We start from the raw sequence: 16226 nt of genomic DNA on the forward strand, positions 1-16226 counted from the left end.
TGAGGTGAGTATGGCCATCTTCACAACAAGACAGAAAATGAGGAAGGGACAGACAGCCTGGGGCAGGGTCTGTGATCTAAGTATTTTCCATTTTATGCCTTCTCCTCCTACCTTCAGGATACAGTGACAGTAGGGTTAGGAAGAACCTGTACCTCCCTCTGAAACCCTGAGCTTTGGAGGCCAGTATGCCACAGTTATAACTCTTATTGGCTTCTGTCATGGGGGTGGGGAAGGGTCCTATGATTGCTCAGGCTCAGTTTACCCACCGGAAACAGGAGGACCAAACTCCTTCCCTCTTCCCCCTCCCCCATTCCTATGAGTGTCATTGTGAGACTTATCTCCTTCCCCCCTTATCCTGTGCCTAAGCTGTGAGTACTTACTGCCCTTGGACAGTTGTGGTGCCCCCCAATCTCTCCTGTTTCCTAGGCACTGTTCTCCGGGGCTGAGGATTAGGCTTAAAGCGCTGGAGGAGAGGAAGGGATCCTGGAGGTGGGGGAGAGCCTGGAGTGCGAGTGTGTGTGTATGTGTGTGTGGGGGGCACTGACAGCAGAACAAATGCCTGTAATTTTATAACCAATCTCAGCGTGTCCATGGGGGGCCATTTGTGCCTCCGCTCAGGACCAATCAGTCTGACAGAGCTATGAGTCTGCCTGAGTGAATGTGAGCCTCTCCCCCAACACTACCACTCACAGCAACCTCATTACCACCCACCCACTCCTCCTTGCTTACCCCTGACTGCCCAGTTACCAAGGCTCAGGCTCAGTTAGGGGGCCCGAAGTAGGCAGGGAGACACTGGGCTCAAGAGATGCAGGGACTTAAACCCTCATAATAGCCTCCTGGGGTTGGCCCAGGCCAAAGGGGCAGGTGAGGTGAGGCAAGTGAGAACCTGGCAGGGTCACTCAGATCCAGAGACTTAAACCCTAAGCAAACTCCTTAAAGGACTTTGAAGACTAGGCCAGCTAGCCAGAAGAAGGGAGGGAGATACTGAGAGAGACTCAGATATGTAGAGTCAACAACAAATATTTGTTGAGTACTGACTACCCTTGCACTCAAGAAGTTTGTAACGTGGTTCAGGGATTCTTAACCTGAGACCCATGAACTTGTTTTAAAAACATTTTGATAACTGTATTTCAATAATTGTTTACCCTTGTAATACTGCGCATTTTGTTTTATGCATTTAAAAACATTTCGAGAATAGGCTTCATCCTGCCAAAGAGGATCACAATGCAAAGAAGATTAAGAACTCCTGATTTAGTTGCTGAGATAATGTGCATATACATCCAAAGAACTTATCCAAAGATACATCCAAAGGGACTTAGAGACAGAAACACACACATCCAGAGGAAAAGGGAGGAGACAGACTCAGCCACCTCTATGCCTATTTCATATTAACACCCTCCATGTTCTCTGCTTCAGCCAAATTGGGCTCACTCCATCCCTGTATATTCCACAAGCTTCCAGCCTCCCTGTCTTTGCTCAGATATCCTGGGGTACTCTCTTCCCTCCCTTGCTGAATTCCCCCTCATCCTTTAAAGCCAAACTTGAATATCACTTCCTCTAGGAAGCCTTTCTTGACTGCCCCCTCCCCTCACCAACCTCACTAAACACTTGGCTTGGACCATTTTTACACATGTTAAACATTTTCTGTTATAGTCAGGTATGCCATATTCTCTACCAGGCTGAGCTCTGTAGCCCTTCTTTTTCCCCAAAGTCCAACACACTGACCTGTACATGCTTAGTAAATGTTTATTGGATTGAGTTGTGGATGTGCATGGGTAGGAGATGAAAAGAGATGGAGAAATGATAGACAGAGAAGAGAAAACAAAGTCAGAGGCTATGGGAAACTAGAAGAGGGAGGAGAAAGACCCCCAAACCCAGGTAGGGTAGGATAAGTAAAAGGAGCTGGAAGTTAGAAAATGTAGCAGAAAGAAAGAGCAAAAAAAGTGAAGGGCAGAGAAGGTATGTAGAAGGAAAATGGGGGATTGGATATGGGGAGAGTAAGTAGGATATAGGGGAGACGCTATAAGATGAACAGAGGAGAGTGAGATGAGATCATAAGCATAGATTTGGAAAGAACTTGAGGCCATCTACTTCAATTGCCTTATTTTGCAGACAAGGAAACCGAGGTTCAAGAAGGCTTAAATGACTTACCCAGAGTCACACAGACAGTATCAAGAGGCAGGATTTGGACCGAAGTTCTCTGACTTTAGAGCCAGTCCTCTTTCCACCATACTATGAAGACACAGGGTGGGTGGGGTGGGGGATGAAAGTGAAGAGGGAATGGTAAAACAGTGACATTGATTGTAGGGGCTGAGGCCCCAGCCTTGCCAATTATGAGGCTCCTGAAGGGGTGTGTGTGTGTGTGTGTGTGTGTGTGTGTGTGTGTGTGTGTGTGTGTGTGTGTGGCTTTCTGCCTATGATCGGTGGTTATTAAAGGGCGGCCTTGCTGGGCTATCTGGCTCCAGGGACGGCCAAGCTCCCATTAGTCTCTCTAATTGTCAACAATCTAATTTAGTGTCTGCAGTCCAAGTCGGCTGCGGGTTAAACAGAGAGAGCTAGGCTTGGCCATAAATCTGTCCTCCCAGTCCAGCTCCCTAGTGCTAACTCTGTGGCTAAGTGGTGGTGGTGGAGGGTGGGGGAGGAGGGGATTAGGGCTGTCCTCAGGGTGACCCTCAATTGCTGGTGTCAATGCTCTTGATCACAACTGATTCCTGTCTCCCTTATGGAGAAGGACCCATAGGGGACTTCTTTGGGAGCATCCCCAGCAGTCATCTCAGATCCTTAAAGAGACAGCCTTTAAGGACAGAAAATGCAAGCCTCCACACCCATTAAATCTTTACCCATGTCTTTGAGTCTCTCGATCATTTCAGATAATTTTTTCTTCAAACGACAGATTTTTCAAATGATACCATGATGAGAATACAAAGACAAGGAAGTTAATTCAATGTGAGGACAGTCACTACCCACCTGAGCAACACGAATAATGTGACATGCTGTGGCTGACTGTGACAATGTAAATGACAATACAGCTAACAATGTGATTTGACAGAATGGTTAAACTCTAGCTGTGGCCTGGAGATCAGAGCTACTAATTGTCTCCTTCCCCATCCATGATCCACAGATTCTCTGCTCTGCTCCTTCATTAAACCACCAGAAAGTTAAAAGGGAATACTGGGTTCCTGGCATGGGGAAGGAAAGGTGTTGATAGTCTCAGATGAAGGGTCATTAGCAGAAACTTAGAAATGAATAGCTTCTTTCCACAGCAAGAAAACTTCTCATTGAGCCTCCCCTAGATCTAACTGGGAACATCCTCCTACTCTCACCACATGGTCTAAAGTTTTAAGTCTTTCCCCTGGCTCTCTAGGGTAATCAAATGAAAAAAAGGTTTCCCAATCCTCCCAAGTCCACATAGGCTTGGGAAGGGGGTGGGCTCAGATACTAATGACCTTGCTCCCCTGAGAGCTGCTAATTGAAAGCCAAGGGTTTGTCGGGTAGAAGGAGAAGCTTCAGGACTGAGGGGGGTCCTAAGAGGCTAGGGTTGATGGGGGGAGGAAACCAATTTCTCTCAGTTGCAGCTCCATCAGCATCCAGACACCCACCCAGCCTCCCCTGCTGCTAACGAAGTGCCTTTAATTAGCAGTCTAATAAAATGCTCTTAATTGGTAAGAGCCAATCAGGAAGAGGGGAAGTCCTCCCCACCCCACCTCCATCACTGCTGATGGCAGCAGCAGTTGTGAAGGAGGAAGGCTGATGTCCCAGACCGGAGAATGAAGACAGCAGTAAGAGTTTTGCCAAGGCAGCTTTAGGAACCCCAGCTTCTTTGGGGTAAAAGAGGCTTGATATTTATAGGATTTTAAGAATGGAGTTCACTCTCTCCAAAGCTCAAGCTTTGACCAGGCCAGGAATCGAACTAGTAATGAAATACCCCCCCTTAGGTTTGCCTTAGTAAGGGCACTTGCCTTCTCCCTGTTCTCTAATATCAAAGCCTCTGGAGGTACAATGATACTCTCCTATGGGAGCAGAGAGGTGGTCACCACCAGTAAGAAGAGGAAAAAAGCTGTTCTCCTTGTGGGAAGGCTATAGAGGACCTTCTACGAGGACTGAAGGGGCCTGCAAGGGGACTGGACAACAGATACCACAAACTCCTCATAAGGGGGTACAGAATCTAGAAGGATCTCCTTTACCAGATCCAATCTCACAGCATCAGAGAAGACAGGTATCATCTGTTACCATCAGTCCTAGACAGACTATAGAGACTAATTCCTATAGGAAAGGGCACAGAAGGAGAAATGTCTTGTACTTGGGAAAGGGGTTCTCAGGAATCACATTATGACTGCCTATAGAATCACCAATATTTTCTTCATAGCTTTGACTGTCTTGCCTCAAGTAGCCTCTGTTAGGGCTCAGTATAGCCAAAATGCAAGTCTTTTGGTTAAGCTGACCAACTATGATGCAGGGAAAGTATGTGTGTGCACGTGTACGTGTGTGTGTGTGTATGTGTGTGTGTGTGAGAGAGAGAGAGAGAGAGAGAGAGAGAGAGAGAGAGAGAGAGAGAGAGAGAGAGAGAGAGAGAGAGAGAGAGAGAGAGAGAGAGAGAGAGAGGGAGAGAGAGAGAGAGAGAGAGAGAGAGAGTGAGAGAGAGAGAGAGAGAGAGAGAGAGAGAGAGAGAGAGAGAGAGAGAGAGAGGAGAGAGAGAGAGAGAGAGAGAGAGAGAGAGAGAGAGAGAGAGAGAGAGAGAGTGAAAGAGAGAGAGAGAGAGAGAGAGAGAGAGAGAGAGAGAGAGAGAGAGAGAGAGGGAGAGAGAGAGAGAGAGAGAGAGAGAGGGGAGAGAGAGAGAGAGAGAGAGAGAGAGAGAGAGAGAGAGAGAGAGAGAGAGGGAGAGAGAGAGAGAGAGAGAGAGAGAGAGAGAGAGAGAGAGAGAGAGAGAGAGAAATCAGAATATAAATTGGAGAGCTTCGTAACCAGGACCATGTCCACCATGGTTGATCTCAGGGCTTAGCTCAATGTTCTCTGGCACTTCAGGGTTTTATTCTCATATGTGAACGCCTTATTATTTTATCGTTTATATTTAGTAACTTGTACTGCTTTTCAATTTTATTCTCCTCCCTATGGCTGGGTAAAGAGACAACACACTTGGAAAATTCACAATTTAATCTTATATTTGTAATTTAAGTTACTTTTTTTAAACAGTTAAAAAAACACTCTATTACCATGATCCTAGCTCTTGAACATATTAGTACATTAACTACACATCACCATAACATAATCACAAAAGTCAAAGCACTTTGTTACTTGAGTCTAGAGAACAAAAAGCTAAACAAACCAAAATCTCCCAGGAAACCTCACATCTCTATACTTCCAGCCCCATTCTCATAGTTCCAGTCTGTCCGAACACCCCTTTTCAACCACAGCTTAGGTTGGACTCACTTCCTCACCAATCTGGGAAAGCATTAAAGAAGGTTGCATTTTTCTGAGTACAGAGAGTCGAGGTGATTGCACAAGCCCACACCCTAGCAAACTATAGGTTCCTTTCGTGCCAAAAGTTGCCAAGTACAGGGGTCGGGGAGGGGGGAGTGGAGCAAAATATTACAATGACATTCATAGTCGGACAGAAAAGCCCTATTACTCAAAGTAGCTGAGTTGCTAGCTGCATTGGTCAGAAAACAATTTTCAGTTGTCTTCTTTCTGGGAAGTCTCAGGTCACATGAGCTAAACTTCCAACAGTGAGGTATTAGAACTCTACTTGGAAATCAGATAGCCACACTCATGGATTTACCACTTTCTCTCCTTAGCACCCCAAATTCTGGTTATGAGTAATGAGCAAAGGTATGAAGGAATGCAACACTCAGCTCATGCTCCCTAATCTTCACCTTTTATGGTACAAATTATAGTGAAAGTGGCTACAGGAAGAGAGGAAGGAAGGATGGATTCAGCTATGGAGAGGGAAGCCTGCAATGATGAGACCTGACATCTCTGTAACAATGGTATCCTTTCTCAAAAGGGGAAGGAGATAAATCTCATGTTTGAATAGGGGGAGACAGAGAGAAAGGTAGAAAATCGTTTTCTCAGGTCCTGGTAAGCCTGTTTACGTAACTCAGGTGCGTAAGGAGGTCAAATACGTGGGAAGAAAAGTTATGGAGTAAAATTAAACTCGATCAGGAAATAAAGACTAGAGTGTGGCATGCAACAGAGTGAAGGTGTGAGAAGTCAACTCTGGGAATTCCCCTTTCCATCTGTAAGCTATTTGGCTGCCATAGATTCAGATCTGTAGATTAGGTCCCAAAGGCCACATGGCTTGGGTGTGGATCACTCTCACTTGAGACAATGGGGCAATAGTTCAATAAGGGTTAATCTCTAATATGTCCAATCCTAATCCCAGGAAAATAAATCATTTAAACTCTTTCCAATTTCCCCTCCCGAAAAATCTCTTCCTCCCTCAAGAAACGTGTTAAATCAGGTAACTGCCAACTACAAGCGTTCAGACCAACGAGAAATGGGCAAGACAAATGTATTTCTTTCATCTTCAGTTTCTGATTGTACCAAATCAAAAGATGAAATTCGTTCTGACACAAGCAGGAGACCAACATGGAGTAGCCACAGACTCTCTTCAGTAAGAGCTTAAAGATTTTCACATTTATGACAATCATAGACATTAATACATGCCAGTGTTTCAGTTCAGAGTCTCTCAGAATGTTAGGATTTAGCTAAAAGAACTTTGCCAAGGGGCAGCTGCATAACAAGGTTTTCCTTTCACAATTCCTTCATATCCATTTTAAAATTGCAGACTTAAACATAAAAAGTTCTTCTAGCATTGAAAATAAGTATGTTTGCAGCAAGCCATATTATATACCTTTGTCCAGGCAGTTCAGGCTGTGTTAAGAGAACAAGTGTGCATGCACATGTGCACATGCACATGCTTCCCTTTTAATGAGTCTCACCCCATCTTTAGAAGAAGGAATTTTCTAAAATTTGGAATTTTAGAAAGTAATACCAGAGTCCTACAAATTTATTGAGAAGACATCTGCAATGGAGGTATTTTGTTCTACTTCAGCTACTTCCCCATCATTCCTTTTAACAGGTTAAGAGACTTTCTTTTTTCTCTTTTCTTTTCAAAAAGGTCAGACCCTATGTTTATTCTAGCCCAGTTGGGGATTAGTGAAAATCAATTCCTGTTGAAATCATGCAGAGATGGTAAGTGGGGTTTACCTTCTCTGGAAATGAACTTCTACTTACCTGATTATTTCTTCTACAATGCACTGGTAAATGACCCCCAAAGCTCAGAAATGTGAGATTCAAGTTTTTCAGGCCACTTAACTTCATTCCCTTTTCCATCATCAGCAGAGAGGACGGCTCATGGAATGTACTCCTCTGAGCTAACAGCTCTGAATTTGCCAAATCCATGCTCAATCTTATTAAAAGCTAGAAGTTTCTTTATGGTGTACACCAAATAGGCTTTGAGATAAGTCTTGAAAACAGCATACCTCCAAGGACCTAGGGTTAGAATCAAGTCTCCAGTACCAATTATGACCCATTATTTCCCCTGTATTAAAAAGCAGCATAGAGCAGAAGGCTAGTAGAATTATGGCTATTGTACGCTACCTTTGCAATAGCTACAAGTCCACGTCCAAAATGTATGCATTTTGGAACTGATTCCTCTCTTCCACCTGCAGCAAAATCCTTAATTAAAGAGTAAAGACCAATTATGTGAAAAGTCATTAGCAGACACCCCAACAAGGGACCCTAATAATGACTGACTAGGAAATCAACCTTTGCAGCATTTGTGGGGGGGTTGGTCACTGTGCTAGAAAATTATTTTTCTTCTTATGACCTGGAATATAAATGTGTGTGTCCTGATATACTGAGGAAGAGAAAAACATATATACGTATATCTAATTCTTCTATCAATACTCAACCACTAGAGTCTGTTCAGGCCACATTTTGGACACACCTCCAGAAGTCATGCTAGATGTCCTCGTGTTTGACTGACGCCTGGTTCTAAGAGCCCTGGACTAGCTTCCTGATTCTGCCTGACTTTTAGGCTATCACTGTTGCCTGAGAAGTTGTTTTGATTGATCAGCTGTAATTAAAAATGGAAATGATGGATCTGCCTGCTAAGCTTCCATGAGAAACTTGAGGAGGGACATACATGATGGTAGGGCCTTGGTTATCCTGCTTGTTCTGAGCCCAGTTTGATGGTTCATGCAAGTTCATATATTCCATGTTATGGGGTCTGGGAACATGTAGAGTAAACTTCTGTGATTCCCCAGTGTCCTTGCTAACACTATGGAGGGTCACATGAGACGTGGTCACTGTGTGTGATCCAACATGGATGCTTTCTTTCTTTTTTTGGCTAGGCAATGGGGTTAAGTGACTTGCCTAGGGTCACACAGCTAGTAAGCGTTATGTGTTTGAGGCCAGATTTGAACTCAGGTTCTCCTGAATCCAGGGCTGGTGCTCTATCCATTGCACCACCTAGCTGCCCCAACATGGATGCTTTCTAAGCAGCTATTTAATCTGGACACCAATGAGGGTCATTCATTTATGTTACCAACTAATTGCCTGAGAAATCTCTGTGTGTTTGGGGTGGGAAGGGAAAGGAAAGAAGAGGGGGGAAGAATGGCTAATACAATCCCAATCTCCTCAATTAGTTGAAATTTGTTTCCCAAATTTCAGCCTGATTCTTCTTTGATGGCAGTCCAACCCTATGTGTAAGTACATGGTTTAGAAAAGAGCGCAGGCAGATTCTGCAATACAAAGTTAAAGTGATTAGATTTTATTTGGGGGGAGATGGTATTTACTAACCCCAAAGCAATCTTGATCATCTTTTCACTCTTGACTATTTCTTCAACTATTTGGTTCACAATTGCAGGAAAGATGTTACCATTTGACTGCTCAGCATCCTGATATGAGCAGAAGTAAGCTGTTATGCTGAACGCACCCAAGGGATTGGCCCTGGTCACTCTAAACCCGTTTTGTAGTCTGAGGGATTTAAGATGAAGTACAATTGCTTTTATTACACATCTAATTGTTAATGAGAGGAAATGTAATCAGTTCCTCCTTCCAATGCTCTACATGGAATCAGGGAGACTGCTGTGTCCAGAAAAAAAAAAAAGGCAGACAAAGATGGGGGCTGGCAATGACTGGGGCTGGCATATTCCTGTTTTTTGGTGGGGGAAAGAGGTGAAGAGTGCTAGTTCCCATGTACCACTTTTACAGGCTCAGTATCCACTAAAGGCTCACCTACTGGGATAACCTGAAGCAAAATCTTGGCCTGGACACTTTATCTGAACAATTTTTTAACCCTTTCGAGTATGGTATCTTCTAGCTGATCTACCTCAAGCATGCTGAGGACATTCATATATCTTCTTTCTAAGTGGTTAGAGAACTGGGAAGAGGGAGGAGAGAAAGGAAGTGAGAGAAAGGAAGAAACAAGAGATCTTGGATCTATGTACCAGATACACTAGTGGTAACAGACCACAAAAATGCCACACACACACACACACACACACACACACACCCTTTCACTCAGGACTGCCCCAGAAGGCATTAGGAAACTTTTGCCTTGTCTTCATTAATGGTGGTTCTCAGTCAGGTGCTGGATGCTCCCAAAGCTCAAAAGTCTGCAGAGGGTGCTGAGCAGTTTAGCTCAAAGCAGCATCCTCCTATCCCTCAGAAGGGGCTTTCTCAGGGGCACTGGTTCTTCTGCTTAACAGCAAAGCGACAGAGATTCTGGCAAAACACTAAATATATTTATAGGTTCATCTGTGCCTGCAACCAAAGAGGGGGAAAACAGGTGCAGTGGGGAAAGGAAGAAGAAACAGAGAAGGGGCGGTGGCTTAAAAGTTCCAATCATTCACCAAAGATAAAAGACATCTTCTGATAGCAGCACTTTAGCAGTCAGCTGTGCTGAGCAGACCATCCTGGGTCGACTGCAGGCCAACTCTGTTCAAACATGAGTCTGAAAGCCCCACTTCTCAGCTAGTCCTGGGTAACTGGATAGTTGTTGTTTTTGTTGTTGCTTGTCCTGGCATTGGCAGACATATTAAATACCGCAACTTTAATGAGTCCTATAAAAGGAAAGGAAAGAGTTAGTTCTGTTTTCCAACATCTTCATCAAATACAAGAGTCAATGAACACTAACACTGCTTCTACTTGGGGTAGAGATCCCAAAAGCTTCCCTAACCTCACACCTCAACTGAGCAGCTGTAGCCACAGGTAAGAAAGACTATTTTTGGTCTGGCATTTGATAATACTGCTCTTGTTTGAACTACCTAATGAGACCCAGGACTGGGTCTAGTCTAGGGTAAAGTACTTAGTAATAGTAACAGCTAATCCTCATCAATCAACCTTTCAATTGTTCAAAATTTATTTAGAACCTACCACATATGATAAGGTACTGTACTAGGCAATACAAAATTTGATACAAGGACGTCCAGCCAAATGGCTGGATGAATGGGAGGCAGATGGATCAGCTCTCACATACTCACTTCAGTAAAACTCTGAAGTTTGCACCAGACTGAATAATGGAAAACAAATCCAGTAAGAAATCATAGGTAGTGACTACTCCCATTCCAGAATTGCACAAGAGGTCAGCCAGAAGCCCATGGGCAATAGGAAAAGAGGACTGCCAGCAAAGTCAGCTCCAGTTAGCCCTGCCAAGTCTCAGCCTTATATCACTTCCACCATTTGCCATCTTTGCTCCTACACATGTTCTGCAGAACAAAGGTGGAAAAAATCATGCAACTGTTTTGACTGCGTCCACTAAAATTTATCTTACAAAACCTCAACTGGGTCCTTGTGGCTGCTAGGCAATCCTATCAACTCACGATCCCACTCTCCACAGTGGCTCTTCCAGACCTTTTTATCTCTCCTCAAACCTACCATGATTTCCCCTCCTCTCTTCCTCATCTCCTATCACTCAAGTGCCTTCTGCCACTTTCTTCTCCTTTATCTCCATCTCACAAGATTAAATGGCTTTCATCCTTAACAAGGCTAAAACCTCTATCTGTTTAAGCAATCTTATTCCATCCCATCTCCTCTAAGACATTGCCTCCTCTGTCATGTCAGTTATTTTCTTTCTTAATTTTTAAAAAATATATTTAATATTTTATTTCTCCTCAACTACATGTAAAAACAAATTTTTATATTCATTTTTTAAAATTCTGAATCCCAAATTCTTTTCCTCTCCCTCACCCCATCGAGAAGGCAAGCTATTTGTCATAGGTTATAGATGTGAAGTCATGCAAAACATATTTCCATATTAGTCACGTCGTCTATCACTTACTTTCAATCTCTCCTTGTTTACTGGCTCATTTCCTACTGTCTATAAACATGCCCATGTCTACCCCATTCTCAAAAAAACCCTCACTTGATCCTTCCATCTCTATTAATTACTGTCCTATATTTCTTCTGCCCTTTTGTAGCTACATTCCTCAAAAAGGCATTCTACAACAGGGGCCTCCACTTTCTTTCCTCTTACAATCTGGCTTCTGACCTTATCATTCAAAGTCTTTCATAACTTAGCCCCTCTTACCTTTCTAGCATTCTTATTCCTCACTCCTCATCACCTGCTCTTTGACCCTGTGGCACTGGCTTTCTGCTTGTTCTGTGAACAAGACAACTTCATCTCTCAGTTCCATGATGCTCTCTGACTGTGTCCCAGGCCTGAAATGCTTTCCCTCCTCAGTTCCAACTACAGACTTTCTGGTTTTCCTTTAAGTCTCAACTAAAATTCCACCTTTTACAGAAAGCCTTCCCCAACTCCTCTTAATTCTAGTGCCTTTCCTTTGTTAATTACTTCCTATTCATCCTGTAGAAAGCTTGCTTTGTATATATTTGTTTGCATGTTGAGGGCAGGGACTATCTTTTGCCCCCTTTCTATATATCCTCTGTCCTCAGCATAGTACTTGGTGCTTAATAAATGTTTATTGACTGATTTATTGAAAACTGCCCAGACCTATGAGAAGCAGAGGGCAAAGATATATGTTTGTGTGTGTGTGTGTGTGTGTGTGTGTGTGTATGTATACACACACACACACACACACACACACACACACACAAACATCAACCCATCACCTCCTAAAAGAAATCACAGAAAAAAGGAAAGGTTTCAGAAACATCACAGCATAAATCAGAGCTCACATGTTACTGTAAGCCACTAGAAAGAAAGATTTAAAGTACCAAGGAACCACAATCAGTTACTGTAAGTGAGATAAGATCCTGAAATACAATATTCTAAAAGGCAAAAGGTATAAACTCATAAATGACTATACCTTACAGGGGAAAAAGAGAACATTTAAAGGGATAGAAGACAGCAAACAATCCTGATGAAAAGACAAGAGCAAGGGGCAGCTAGGTGGTACAGTGGATAGAGCACTGGCCCTGAAGTCTGGAGGACCTGAGTTCAAATCCAGCCTCAGACCAAACACTTACTAGCTGTGTGACCCTGGGCAAGTCACTTAACCCCAACTGCCTTAAAAAAAAATTTAAAGAAAAGACAAGAGCTGAGTGAGATAAATTAATTAAAAGAAACTCAGAAAGGTAAACTTACCTGACCAGTTGGAAGCAGTTTTATGATAATATAGTGTGAACATTATAATTGCAGGGAAAAGAAAACAGTGTCTTTCCAGAACCTTAATGTCTTTAAAGGGAACTGAGGGAATTACATAAGAAAAACAGAGGTCCCTGGAGGTGGAGGGGTTCTATTCTGAGTGTTTAAGAAGGGACAGTAAAAGGAATACACTGTACACAAGGAATACAATGTACAAAAGAAGAAAAAGAAGATGGAACTTGCTATTCCTCAGAATTGGGATTCATGAGAAGAGTGTACAAAAGTGAAGGAAAGGGTATGGGGAGTGGGCATCAGGTGAACTTCAGTCTTTCCTGAAACGGACAAAGGAGGGTTAAACACAAACATACAAAATCTGGTGCAGGGATATGGCAAACTCAACAGGAGGATAAATGGGAATAGGGAAGGGGATTAAGAGGGAGAGTAATACTGGAAAGGAATAGTCACAAGTCAAACAAATTTCCTGATCCTGAAGGAGAGATGAAAGAGGAGGACAATACAAGAACAAGAAAAGCAAATGACTTGAATCTAAGGAGGAGGGGTGAGTTAGATGGGCTCTTAGACAATGGGGAATAACTGAGCCAACAGTGGCATACTAATGTAAGAGAAGATCAATGTGCTTTAGAAATGACAAATGCGACTATTACAGACAATCCTGAGTAGTATGAAATGATACAGAGTGAGGTAAGTAGAATTAGAATAATATCTACAAGGAAGGTAACACCGTAAAGAAAAACAAATTTGAAAGACTAAACAACTCTGACCAATGCAATGATCAATCGTGTGTCCAAGGGACCTATGATTAAGTATCCTATCCACCTTGTGACAGGGAGGTAAAGAACATAAGGTATAGGAAGAGATATATACTTTTAGACATGGTCACTGGGTAGATTCATTTTGCTTGATTATGTTTTGTTTTGCTTTATTTAAAACAATCTTTCTCTTTTTCTCTCTCATTCTTTCTCTCCCATTTTTAATTGTGGGGGAGCAAGGAGCAATGATGACATCCAAAAAAGGCCACCGAAACATTTTTAAAGTGCACGGAAGGGGAGGCAGAGCCAAGATGGTGGTGTAGCAGGAAGAAGTACAACAAGCTCCCCCAAAACTCCTGCACTAGACTGAATCCTGATGGGGAAATATAAGAAAAAAGTCACAGTGACTTTTTCCAGCTGAGGTCAGCATAAAGAGACAGAGAAGGCTGGGAATATGAGGGACAGGGTCTGGCCAGGAGATGCCATGTGGAATACTCTAGCACGTAGGGAGAAATTGTTCACCAGGGTAGGAGGAGGTCCAGACCCATACGAGGTTATTGTGACAGAACCTGGGTCATCTTGCAGCTTGGCTGCCTACTCCTCAATGGGGCAGACTGCAGAGGGGACCTGTCCCCAGGGGTGGCATTTCAGGGTAAGGGTCAATTTGCAATGTAGCTCAGATCCCAAGAGCAGAGTAGGGGTCTCAGTCCTAGCTTCCAGTCTTAAGCCTGCAGAAAAATAACCAGGGCAGGAACCAGGGCAGTCTATTCTTGCTCAGACATGAACCCAGATCAGGAACTTACAGAGCTCATACCAGGGGGCAGCAATCAGACTTTCCCCTGGAGCAGACTATTTCTGGGAGCACTGAAAACTTGTAGGTCCCCAAACTAAGTTGTCCCTAAGATTCTGGAATAACATAATACTCAATACCTCTAGAAAGCAGTAACAGAGTAACCCTTCCCTCCAGAAGTGTGTAGGGACTTTTCCTAACAAAGTTTAAAGTCAGGAAGTAGCCTGAAAGAATGAATAAACAAACAAACAAAAAAAAAGAATCCTACTACAAAAAAAAAAAAAGAAAACGAAAACCGATTACGGTGACAGATGCTCAAGACACAAACCCAAATGGAATGACTCCAGAATATTTATAAGCAAAGCCTCAAAGGAAAACACAAACTGGACACAAATTCCACTAGAATGCCAGAGAGATGAAGCAAGAGTTAAAATAAAAAGTTATGCGTCTTTATAAATGAAATGAAAACACTAGAAGAAAAAACTGGAAAAGAAATGAGAGTTATGGAAGAAATTAGAAAATAATTAGCAACTTGGCATAAGAATGACAAACCTTGCCCCAGCAATAAACTCTTGACAGAGAGGCAAAGTATAACAGAAGGAATCTACCAGAGACCACCTGAAAGAAACCACCAAACAAGAATTGCTAGAAACATTATAGACCAAATCTGGAAATTCAAAGTCAAAGAAAAAATACTACAGCAGCCAGAAGTAAAGAACTCAAACACGGAGGAGCCAAGTCAGGGTCACATGTGATTTAAGAGCTACCACCATAAAAGAGTGGCGAGCTTAGAATACAATATTCCAGAAAGCAAAAACACAGGCTTACAGCAAAGCATAACTTACCCTGCAAATCTGAGCATAATGCTACGGTGGAAAAAATGGCCCTTTAATGAAATAGAAGATCTTCAAGCAATTCTGATGAAAGAATAAGAGCTGAGTAGAAACTTTGAAATTCAAACACAGAAGTGAAGAGATACATAAAAAGGTAAACATGAATGAACAATTGTAACAGATCAATGAGAATAAACTGTTCACATTCAAATATGGGGAGATGATACACGTTTCCCCTCTGATCCATATTATTAGGAGTTAGAAGAAGTCAAATCAGAAAAGGTGAGAGGAAGAAGAATACCTGGGATAGGGGAAATGGGGGGGGTGTGGGCAGGGTGGAGGATAAAAAGAAGGTTAAGGAAATTCCATTATCAGGGTGTATAAGTAAACATGTATACAAATGAGGAGGGTGTCAGTGAGAGTGGTTGATATTGATCCTCACTCATATAAACTGGTCAAGAATATAAACATACATACATACATACATACACACACATATATATATGTATATATATATATATACATATATATATGTATGTATACACACACATACACACACACACACACACAGAGCTAAGCACAAAAATATATTTCACTCAACCAGAAAACAGAAGGGCAAGGGGGAAGGAAGAAGGAGGAATCAGAGGGAGGGCAAATTAAGGGAGAGATTAGTACTACGCAAGATAAACTCTAATTAAGGATGTACAAAAATATAGCAAGGAGGAGGCAGCAGATTGGAAACTAAGGGGATGTCCATCAAGTTGAGGATGGCTGAATGAGTTATGGCATATGAATGTAAGGAAATACTACTGTGCTGTAATAAATGATGAAGGGGAGGGTTTCAGAAAAACCTGAGAAGATCTGTATTAACTAATGTAGAGTGAAGTGAACAGAACCAGAAGGTCAGTTAATACAATGACAACAAAATAGTAAAGATGCATAGGGAAACACAACAAATCTCCATGTTGACCTTGTCTAAAAATATTCTTATTTTAGAAGCCAGATAGCAAAGGGTTGAGATATTTGTGAGATAGGGGAAGTAAAGACAATAGGGTAGGCCATTATTTTTAGGAGTTTGGTTGTGAAAGGAAGGAGAGATATAGGAAGATAGTTTGAGGAGATGGTAGAGTCTAGTGATGGTCTTTTCAAGATGACGAAGACTTGAGTATGTTTGTATGAAGTAAGGAAAACTAGTATATAGGGAGACACTGAAGATTAGACAAAGAGGGGGAATGATTGTAGAGTGGATGTGATAGAAAAGGTGGGATCAAGGGTACATGGAG

The 16226-nt window shown here is 42.5% G+C and overlaps 1 protein-coding gene across 4 annotated transcripts in view; it reads right to left on the reverse strand.

Annotated features, from left to right (window-relative positions):
• Positions 1–5141: 5141 nt before the first annotated feature.
• The window catches only part of BTRC (beta-transducin repeat containing E3 ubiquitin protein ligase), a 193904-nt gene continuing 182819 nt past the window's right edge, over positions 5142–16226 (reverse strand). For all 4 annotated transcript variants that reach the window (XM_020966967.2, XM_020966949.2, XM_020966957.2 and 1 more), the window contains one exon: positions 5142–10067. The gene's annotated coding sequence lies outside the window, so the exon portion shown is untranslated. The remainder of the gene's footprint in view (positions 10068–16226) is intronic.

The sequence above is a fragment of the Phascolarctos cinereus genome, unplaced genomic scaffold (genome assembly GCF_003287225.1).
Source record: "Phascolarctos cinereus isolate Bilbo 61053 unplaced genomic scaffold, phaCin_HiC Scaffold_3;HRSCAF=262, whole genome shotgun sequence".
In the NCBI taxonomy this organism is placed as follows: Eukaryota; Metazoa; Chordata; class Mammalia; order Diprotodontia; family Phascolarctidae; genus Phascolarctos; species Phascolarctos cinereus.